Here is a 10,051-nt window from a genome sequence, read left to right as displayed (position 1 = left end):
TAAATTAAAATAGAAAGTCATGTCAAGAAATACAGGAAATAGACCATATCGATGTAAGTATGACACAGGGAAATACAAAAAAAAAAAGATCAGACACAGCAACAATTTCCCCCAAGAAATAGAATAATAATAACGTGAAATCTCATCAATGCATGGCAACAAAATAAACTGGTCGCCCATATAACACTGCGAACGAACTCGCATGAAAAAATACTCTACATAAAGGCCAAAGAAAACTTATATCACTCACTCACTCACTCACTCACTCACTCACTCACTCACTCATTCACTCACTCACTCACTCACTCACTCACTCACTCACTCACTCACTCACTCACTCACTCACTCACACAATCAATCAATCAATCAATCAATCAATCAATCAATCAATCAATCAATCAATCAATCAATCAATAAACGACAGAAAAATTGAGCCTGGTTATTGGACAGAACGCAAGAAAATGAAGAAAACAATACACTTATACAGCGAAGTCAATACGTCATTAGGTATTTTTAAGGAGGCGTTGGTTGCTGGAAAAGGAGTTTCTATTATGTCGTGATTCTTCTCTAACGCGAATGATTTTAAGTACGCGACCACTGTAATCTCCAGTTTCATGAAATTTGAAGATCCTATGCAAAACACTGTTGAAGACGGCACCAGACCAGAACAAATCTGTAGTGTTTTAGCGCGCGTTGTAGCGGCACTCTGAACTAGCTGAAACAGAGCCCGAGCAACTCAAAGAGCGCCTGACTAACAAAATCGCCCATTTCGAAACGCCAGGCTGTGCCGATGACTACGGTGGGCAAACCTTCACAAAAGGCGGATTGGTGGACGGTACCGCTACGCTCCCTCAACCTCACCCTCCACTCCCTCACCAGAGCAGGATTGGCCACCCTGGTGCAGCACTTGGCCACAACCTCCTATATGAACACAACAATCAAACCCCGGCCCTCAGTCCCCAGCAGCTGCGAAGCAACTGACCACGGCGGCGGTCAGACCTGCGACGCTGCAGACGGTGCTAAGAATCCCTGGCTCCGGACAGGCCGCCATTGGAATATGAACCTGGCAACGTTTAACGCTAGAACGTTATCTAGTAAGGCGAGTCTAGCAGTGCTATTGGAAGAATTAGAGGGCAGTAAATGGGATTTAATGGGGCTCAGTGAAGTTAGGAGGCCAAAAGAAGCATATACAGTGCTAAAAAGCGGGCACATCCTGTGCTACCGGGGCTTCGCGGAGAGACGAGAACTAGGAGTCGGATTCCTGATTAATAAGAACATAGCTGGTAACATACAGGAATTCTATAGCATTAACGAGAGAGTGGCAGGTCTTGTTGTGAAACTTAATAAGAGGCACAAAATGAAGGTTGTAGAGGTCTACGCCACTACATCCAGTCATGATGACCAGGAAGTCGAAAGCTTCTATGAAGACGTGGAATCGGCGTTGGGTAAAGTCAAAACAAAATACTGTATACTGATGGCCGACTTCAATGCCAAGGTAGGCAAGAAGCAGGCTGGAGACAAGGCAGTGGGGGAATATGGCATAGGCACTAGGAATAGCAGGGGAGAGTTATTAGTAGAGTTTGCGGAACAGAATAATATGCGGATAATGAATACCTTCTTCCGCAAGCGAGATAGCCGAAAGTGGACGTGGAGGAGCCCGAACGGCGAGACTAGAAATGAAATAGACCTCATACTCTGCGCTAACCCTGGCATCATACAAGATGTGGACGTGCTCGGCAAGGTGCGCTGCAGTGACCACAGGATGGTAAGAACTCGAATTAGCCGAGACCTGAGGAGGGAACGGAAGAAACTGGTACGTGAGAAGCCGATCAATGAGTTAGCGGTAAGAGGGAAAATAGAGGAATTCCAGATCAAGCTACAGAACAGGTATTCGGCTTCAACTCAGGAAGAGGACCTTAGTGTTGAAGCAATGAGCGACAATCTTGTGGGCATCATTAAGGAGTGTGCAATAGAAGTCGGTGGTAACTCCGTTAGACAGGATACCAGTAAGCTATCGCAGGAGACGAAAGATCTGATCAAGAAACGCCAATGTATGAAAGCCTCTAACCCTACAGCTAGAATAGAACTGGCAGAACTTTCGAAGTTAATCAACAAGCGTAAGACAGCTGACATAAGGAAGTATAATATGGATAGAATTGAACATGCTCTCAGGAACGGAGGAAGCCTAAAAGCAGTGAAGAAGAAACTAGGAATTGGCAAGAATCAGATGTATGCGTTAAGAGACAAAGCCGGCAATATCATTACTAATATGGATGAGATAGTTGAAGTGGCTGAGGAGTTCTATAGAGATTTATACAGTACCAGTGGCACCCACGACGATAATGGAAGAGAGAATAGTCTAGAGGAATTCGAAATCCCACAGGTAACACCGGAAGAAGTAAAGAAAGCCTTGGGAGCTATGCAAACGGGGCAGGCAGCTGGGGAGGATCAGGTAACCGCAGATTTGTTGAAGGATGGTGGGCAGATTGTTCTAGAGAAACTGGCCACCCCGTATACGCAATGCCTTATGACTTCGAGCGTACCGGAATCTTGGAAAAACGCTAACATAATCCTAATCCATAAGAAAGGGGACGCCAAAGACTTGAAAAATTATAGACCGATCAGTTTACTGTCCGTTGCCTACAAAGTATTTACTAAGGTAATTGCAAATAGAATCAGGAACACCTTAGACTTCCATCAACCAAAGGACCAGGCAGGATTCCGTAAAGGCTACTCAACAATAGACCATATTCACACTATCAATCAGGTGATAGAAAAATGTGCGGAATATAACCAACCTTTATATATAGCTTTCATTGATTACGAGAAAGCGTTTGATTCAGTCGAAACCTCAGCAGTCATGGAGGCATTGCGTAATCAGGGTGTAGACGAGCCGTATATAAAAATACTGAAAGATATCTATAGCGGCTCCACAGCCACCGTAGTCGTCCATAAAGAAAGCAACAAAATCCCAATAAAGAAAGGCGTCAGGCAGGGAGATACGATCTCTCCGATGCTATTCACAGCGTGTTTACAGGAGGTATTCAGAGACCTGGATTGGGAAGAATTGGGGATAATAGTTAATGGAGAATACCTTAGTAACTTGCGATTCGCTGATGATATTGCCTTGCTTAGTAACTCAGGGGACCAACTGCAATGCATGCTCACTGACCTGGAGAGGCAAAGCCGAAGGGTGGGTCTAAAAATTAATCTGTAGAAAACTAGAGTAATGTTTAACAGTCTCGGAAGGGAACAGCAGTTTACAATAGGTAGTCAGGCACTGGAAGTTGTAAGGGAATACATCTACTTAGGACAGGTAGTGACTGCGGATCCGGATCATGAGACTGAAATAATCAGAAGAATAAGAATGGACTGGGGTGCGTTTGGCAGGCATTCTCAGATCATAAACAGCAGGTTGCCATTATCCCTCAAGAGAAAAGTTTATAACAGCTGTGTCTTACCAGTACTCACGTACGGGGCAGAAACCTGGAGGCTTACGAAAAGGGTTCTACTTAAATTGAGGACGACGCAACGAGCTATGGAAAGAAGTATGATTGGTATAACGTTAAAGGACAAGAAATGAGCAGATTGGGTGAGGGAACAAACGCGAGTTAATGATATCTTAGTTGAAATCAAGAAAAAGAAATGGGCATGGGCAGGACACGTAATGAGGAGGGAAGATAACCGATGGTCATTAAGAGTTACGGAATGGATTCCAAGGGAAGGAAAGCGTAGCAGAGGACGGCAGAAAGTTAGGTAGGCGGATGACATTAAGAAGTTTGCAGGGAAAACATGGCCACAATTAGTACATGATCGGGGTAGTTGGAGAAGTATGGGAGAGGCCTTTGCCCTGCAGTGGGCATAACCAGGCTGATGATGATGATGATGATGACCGCTACGCTGCAGTCATGCTGTCACCGAAGTGGTTCCACGAAGCGTTGTAGGCGAGGACGGTGGCGCCTTTCTGTCGACGCGATGCAGGTAGCGACTGCAGAGGAATGCTGCTGGTGCGCTGGTGCTGCCGCTTCAATAATGTAGTCTTTAATCTCTCCTTCATAAATAACTCTCTCATAATATTGTTTCGGTTAGTTTGACTGCTCACTCACGTACTATTCTTGATGAACCGGTCTTTTCTATTGTTTTTTGCTTTTTTTTCGTTTCTCCTCTTAGAAAAAGAATTCATCTTAAGCTACCTTATGTCTCTCGATTATTGGCGTCTCTCCCTTACTGGGTACGCGCAATAAATGGGTATCACCATCATTATCACCCACGGTCCTGCACGACGACAAAAACGATAACGACGCCATTGTGTACGGGCTATATGAATCAGCGTTAAGGCTTCTTGAAATCATTTGCATCTCCGATCCATTATTTATTCTTCATTCACCCACGTTTCATATACTGCTAATAATATTTGTTATGAGATTACTTGAGTCACTAGCTGTACAAGTTCGCGATTTGCTTCCCATGAATACATATTCTAATTCCTCGGAAATTTCGTTAAACATTTTTCCAAACTACTTGAAACTACTACCTTACGGCATCTTGAACGGATTATTGCAAAATCATCTAAACATACTAGCAATGTATGTTGTCCTTGCGACACACACATAGGCAATGCGACGAAATAGCTGGCACTGGAATATTTTGTCCCATACTCGACTTGCCTTTTAAAGCGAAGCTGTTACCCACTCGGTGGTTGGAATGTTTGTGTCCGTCATTGACAATAAACTTATCATCCTCAGCAATGGCTCATACCCCCTAAGCAAGCAAAAACTGCAGTAGCTTATCCCCGTCGTAATGCAGAGGCTACATGCGCTCAGCAAAGTAAACCGAACAGCGCATACATTCATTGAAATCATCCATACAACACGCAAAACAGCATACGTTTAATAAAGAATAAGCTCAAAGAAGCATCCGGAACATCAATAAAGCATTGCATACTCCCCTCAGCAGTTGTAGTGATGATTTTACAAAAGTTTCGCTTGACATCCACTTGCACAGGGCCAGGATGGCGATTCATTTTTTTTTTTTTTTTCATTAAGGTCGCCTGCTTTCGTTCCTATTTTTTTCTGACTCAGTTTATGGCAGTAATTCTAGCTCTACGCAAATTAAACCATTAAACTACAGCAGCAGCTATTCTTACCCACTTACTGTTTGTGAGCTCTTCCCTTTCCGCGTCTATTGGTTAACCCGTGCGTGCTAAATGTCTTTCACTTGCTAGTCCCTGCCTTTCTCCAATGTGTTCAATTCATTTTGGTCCTGGTCATAAAGCTTTGTTTTTTAAATGCAATGGTCGATTCACTTGCCAAGACGTCACTTTATGACCCAGTCCTTAGTCCTTCCTGTTCTGCCACTGACCGCGCACATCACGTCTACTAGGTTTCGGATGCGTTCGATCATGCAAGCATTGTCAGACGCAGTACTGACTGCTTCTCCAAATTATAAGCTTGGTATTTCGCTGGCGTAGCGAATTCGGCAATACAAGGACGCTTGGTGTCTTCCTCAAGAAATTAAGTTGCCGCATTTCCTCCCGGTAGTTCTGCTTACTCAGGTCAGATTTCGTGCCCTCCCCTCCCAGCTTTGCCATTTTTCTAATGAGGAAGAAACGATTAATCATTTCCTTCTACTTGGCACCACTTTACTACGGCAAGAAAAAGAATATTGGAACTACCTCTGTGGAGACTTTGCCTGGACCCAACAGAACCTGGTATTCTTTCGTTTGGGACCTCCACTCTGGGATTCAGCCACAGGGTTGCTTGCTCCACTGTCCAGGAATCGCTTATGGAATCTTACAGAATGACCTGCCAAAATTGTACCTTTTATTTTTTGTGAACTTTTCAATTAAATATTATTGCTTCTTCCTGCTACTATCGGTTTCATTGTAACAAATATGTTTACGTTCTACAGCACTTGGTCCGTAACAATTCTGAAATTTTATTTTTCATTATAACTTGGCATAGTCCACAAATTTTTGGTCAATCCCCTGTAGTTGGTAGGAGCCACATGTTCAATAGGCAACAACAATAACAAGACACACCTTGTTCTTCGACAATAGCGAATTCCACGACGCTCTAATTTCCGCAGAAGACAGTTCCTGTGAAAGTTAGCCATCATTGTCGACCCATGGCTTCGCTGCAGCAAAGGAGCGCTAGTACGTGCCTGGGAAGCATTCATCGCCGGTTGTTGCAGGCTGCGCACCAGCAGCGGAAGCGGTGAGGGTGCGCCCCTGATGTGGTCGCAGATCCCGGCGTGGCGAGTACATCGTTGAGCAGCGAAGTGCAACACAGCTATCATCTTCGGTCACGCATTCAGCCACCTCCAAACGCCTTCATGCTGTTCGTGTAGGAGAACAGGCAATCAGTGGTCGTCGAAAACCCGAAAGAAAGCAACCAGCGCGAGGGCAGCCGCCGTGGCAAGCTATGCATGGCGTTTTCTGAGAGTCACGGACAAGGTGCCTTGCAAGAGCAAGATAACCTAAGCTTTCGCCGCCCACCGAAGAAAGTACGCAGACTGCATGTATAATCTTCGTGAGGCCCACCGGCGCAAGGAGCAGGCGCGTAGAGCCAAGGAGATTGCCAGCCTTATGACTAACGCCAGATTTGAAAACCAGGAGCAGCATGCGATCACTTCCTTGGCCGTGGCCCAAGGTCGAGCCACTCCAGCGTTCCAACAGCAACAGCATCCGACACCATCGCCACCGTTAAAAACGAACAAATCCCGTGCAACCCGTGCTGCCTGGGATAGAGAGTTCGGCGCCGGTCAGGGAAGCCTGGGGACGTATTCTGTAAGTGCCCACCTAGTGGACATGTCCATTTCGTCTGCTGTTGAAGTTCTGATTGGCTGGGCTGGGCTGCGCATCCGCGGCAGCGAAGCGCCACAACCAATAAGCACTTCTTCCGCAGCAGACGAAATGGACATGTCCACTAGGTGGACTCTTACAGAAAACCTCCCCTGGTCTCTAGACCGACAGCCACTATCCCGGACACGACATCGGTTAGCTCGGCTGCGCAGGCCTACAACATGCACTTGTTCTGCAGCTCTCCGCCACTTTTCTGCGCGAGGCGAAGAAAGGAAACGCCGTTGGGACGGCGCTTCTTTGTTCAAAGAGGCTCCCCAAATCTGTCTCCTTCGGCAAGGTCACAGTCTACGAATTTGCCTGGGTGCAGAGCCCTGGCTCCATGCCCAAGGAGGGAGCCTTGACACCTTGATTGCAGTTCAAGCACATAAAATAATATACGCACGTCCTTGAACGAGAAATACACCAGCCGTGTCGACCGCCCGGTGGTGATGTGACCAGAAAAACGCTGTCCCACTTCAGTGCCACCTTAGATAGTGACGCAATCCCGCCTTTCTGTACCATGAGATGTCACCGTGCTGTGCCGCAGGACGCTGCTGTTTCAGAAGAAAGGCGGAGTGGACGGCAGCACTTGACGCCCCTGCCATGTCGCCATAGAAACAGTTCATATCCATTATGGAATAAAAACACTATTTTACATTTAACACAAGGATGTCGGTCGTTCAAGTGGTCCTTACATCAAACACTCAATATACGTAGCTTTTGTAAGAATCTACAAATCAAATTAAATTAGCTTACTGTCTGCAAGGAAATGCGGTAAGGCTCTCAAAGCCCACCTCTGCTTGACGAGGCATGACTATGCACCAAGTGTTTTCATAATACAAAAAATGTCATCTGTCCAAGTGGCTCAATTAGTAGAGCTCTTTTTCCGTGCTCCACCTTCCAACGTGAAATTTATTTCTTACAAGTTTCGGTTTGCGCGGCAACATCGAAAATCAACATTCCTTTGCCCATGGAGACGTGTAATTCTTCAAGCCAATCATTTTTGGGTCGCGTTGATCATTCCTAAAGGAGTTCCAAAAACGTGCCCTCGAAGCGCCACGCGAGGTGCATCCTGTCCATCTACATACCGGTGCGAATGCGCTGTCGGCTTGTTACCTTCTATTTAAGTATAAACCCAATGCAAGCAATCTTGCGCGCGACAGCGACAAGCAACGCGATATAGATGGCTGTCGCTTTCGCTCGTCGCCTACAAGTCGTACCCCATGCGAGCGATGACTTCGAGCAATGTCTCCCCAATGTTGCCGGTATGAGGGCAGCAATATAGGTGCCGAAACTAGCGTGACGCGTGCCTTATTAGCTTAACTTGATGTTTTTACTGTAAAAAGCAGCATAAGGTATTTCTGAAGGTCTTCCAGTAGGTTTTTATCCTTGCACTATAAAAATTCAATCGTTTGCTCGTTCCGTGCCACAATCGGTAGTACTTGAGCGATGTACATCCAGTTCCGGCTTCGCGCTATTGACTAGTCGCTCATAGCACTTCCGGGCGACGGGCGACGAGTTCTAGATTTGTAGAACCGAGCGATCGCGCGACAAGACCGAGCGATCTGTTCAAGCGACGGCCAAATCCGTCGCTCGAAGCCGTCGCTCGAAGCCGTCGCTCGTCGCTGTCGCGCACAAAAACGCGCTCATGGGGTTTATCCTTTACACTGCTTGCCCTGTTAGCGGAGTTTCAAATGACCCAGGAACCTCATCGATAGCACCTTTTTTTGGTGTCTTTTAACCTGAACAAAAACCCTTTTGTCGGTTTCTTCCTAGTTTCGTCGCCGCGCGTAAGTTCACCGGCGGTCTCTGGAATTTCCGAACCTGTGAGAGTGTGAGTCGTAAAATCTCCAAAACGGAATCACGAAAAGCATATCTGAGTCATTTGAAAAAAAAAAAGAAAGGCAGACAGAGCGCTTGAGGCATGTTTTGTGACCCTGCAACCTCAGTCGCAAGTCACTTCGAGCGGCCCCTCAATTTTGACGCTGGGCAAGTAAACGCTATATTCAAGTAGTTTTCTTATCCACGCAGATTTTATTTTCCCGTAAAATCCGCAGGCGTCATTCACACGGGATGGACGATATCTATTCTAACCGCTGAGTCCCAAAATACCTTGAATGGCCTTCCATATTATTCTAGGTCATGAAGTTGACGTTCGAAGAGCGGCAAGCTGTAGTCGCTGTTCACATAAGAAAAAAAAAAAAAGCTCAGCTTCCAATAGCCGATCGCAAGGCGTCCGACCTCTCGGCAATAGAATGAGACGACCGGCTTTCTGCCCCCAAAGAATCCCTCCTTTTTGTTTCGTCTCTTCAGCCGTTCACTGCGGTGTTTTTCGCGGGGAAGTGTTGTCAGATGGGCACTTTTTTTCTGACTTTCGGTATTTTTGCATGGCTGACTTATCCTGTTTGTTCGGTTTAGTGAGTGGCTTGACATGTAGTTTCTCCTATTTGCGACGTCCGGTGAATCATCCGCTTACTCTACAGCACGTTCTAGGTACTTTCCACTTGCGCTATCTCGTACTCACAGGCGCATTCGTTCGAATAACCGTAGTACTGCTCCACACGGTTCACTCCAACAACTTTTTCATGACTGCCAAACGCGTGCCCCCTTTAAGCTGCTCACAAAAATCAGTTTTCAGCGTGAATGAGAACTCCCGAAGACACTTGCCCGAAAAAGACTCGCCTCGAAATGCTCCCTCCGAACAGAGTTGCCTCTCGGAACCGGTGGTGGAAGGCATTGCTTCTGATAGTCACACGCATCTTCTCTCATTATCCTTTAAATTATTTAGGCTGCTTCACTAGGCAGAATGATCAGAAGCCTCTGCCTCTGTGGCCAACTATCTGATGTGAATCCTATCCTCTTGCAGGCCCTCCCTAATTTAATGTTGAATAAACCAACATCTTCGTTTACCGTGCATGGTGGCAGTCATGAGATCAATAAATTTTCCACCTGCTCGCCCTGAAACCTTATTTATTGTCTTTTTAAAATTTTATTGTCGGATTACTTGCTGAACGCGTGGCTGAGTTATCTGCAAAAACAGCAGGTTGAGTTTGAATTGGCCCTCTTTTTTGGATTTTCTGTTTCTTCCCTCTAGAGCACGGATCTCCGCAAATGCCTCAACTCGCTGCGGCTTTCATTGGCTATATGAAACGTCTGCAAGTTTTTGAGTTCGGCGCTCCCTAATAGTGAACCGGACCAGTCTGAAAGAAC

The sequence above is a fragment of the Dermacentor andersoni genome, chromosome 1, assembly GCF_023375885.2.
Source record: "Dermacentor andersoni chromosome 1, qqDerAnde1_hic_scaffold, whole genome shotgun sequence".
NCBI lineage: Eukaryota > Metazoa > Arthropoda > Arachnida > Ixodida > Ixodidae > Dermacentor > Dermacentor andersoni.
Note: the sequence above shows the minus strand (reverse complement) of the source record.